Raw genomic sequence first — 1,394 nt, forward strand, 5'->3', positions numbered from 1 at the left:
ATAGTGTGATTAAAATATTAAACTGCTCTAGGTGGGAGCTGAAAATGAAACATATTTCCCAGAGATTGCACAGCAGTAACTAAGCCTGGATCTAAGGCCTTGTACAATGAGACTGTGGAAATTAGAGTCTGGAGCGAAAATCAATAGGCATGAGGATGCAAGAGGAACACATGCAATTAGCATCAATGATTGATAACTCTTGAGGTGCAGCATTTAAAAGGGCTCTTAAAATGCTCTTGAAAAAAACCCTCAACTGATTTTACAAGCAAAAAAAAATTTTTTTCACCTTGACTATCACTTCTGTGAATGCCTATTCATACCAGCTTAAGAAGTTGGTCTGGAAAGCAGAAAAAAATGCAAAAAGTTTGGTCAATTGATTCACCAGCGAGATGATTTTCTTATGCCACCCGTCCTTTCTTAGCTGCATCTTTTATTCCCTTTGTCTACTCATGCTACTGTGCTGAACAAATAACATGGATCTGAAAGAAGTTTTGTTTATCTGCATTGTGACTTCTGCTGTCATTTTCCCATTTTAGACCTCTAAGGCAATATTAAGGTGATGGATGTGAAGAAAAGGCAATGGTAAGCACGGGCACACTTGTGAGCAGCCCATCCTTGGTCTTGCAAATACTCAACAGTTCGAATGTACCAGCAAGTGGAAGCTGTGGCTACAGAAGGGCGAGGGCTGGCCTGTGGTGGGGGGGGGGGGGGGAATCCTGCGCTTTCGGCTGCTCGCTGTGAAACCCAGCACTTTCCCCAGCGGGATCACGGCTGAATGAACTCCTCCGCCCGCAGCACCGCAGCTGTGACCTCAGACTTTCCCCACCGGGGAAGTGGCGGCTGCTCCTGTCCAGCGGAGATGAGAACTGCTCGGCGGGGCAGGAGGGAGCGCGTGTTCGGATCTGTCGTGTCCCTACATGGCGGCACCTACACCCTTTTCTGTAGGTTCTTGTTACTCCAGCGATCTTCAGCTAGAGAAACCCGCACAAACAAGGGGCAGGACCTTCCTTCTTTTCTGGCCTGCGAAGAGGGAAAAAGCAGCGAGTAGAGGTGCAGCCTCCTCGGGATCGGGATGGGGACGCCGCCAGCAGGGAGAGAGGCAGGGTCCGTGCGCTGCCTTCTTCCCGCGGCGGCGGCGGTGGCGAGGGCCGGGCTTGTCCCTCCCCCGCCACATCGCCCTCCCGCCGGCGCTGCTGACGTGTCTGTTCCCTCCTTCCTCGCCCGGCTCCCTCCCTCCCTCCCTCCGCGGCGTCCGCCGACATGGCCGTGGCCGCAGCCGCGCCGCCGGACCCCCGGCTGCTGCTCGCCCTGCTGCTCCTGCTGCTGCCGCCGCCGGGCCCGCGCTCCGCCGCCGCCGCCGCCGCCGCGCCCGACCTGGGCCGCCGCTTCGCCGA

Source organism: Cinclus cinclus, chromosome 3 (genome assembly GCF_963662255.1).
Source record: "Cinclus cinclus chromosome 3, bCinCin1.1, whole genome shotgun sequence".
Lineage (NCBI taxonomy): Eukaryota > Metazoa > Chordata > Aves > Passeriformes > Cinclidae > Cinclus > Cinclus cinclus.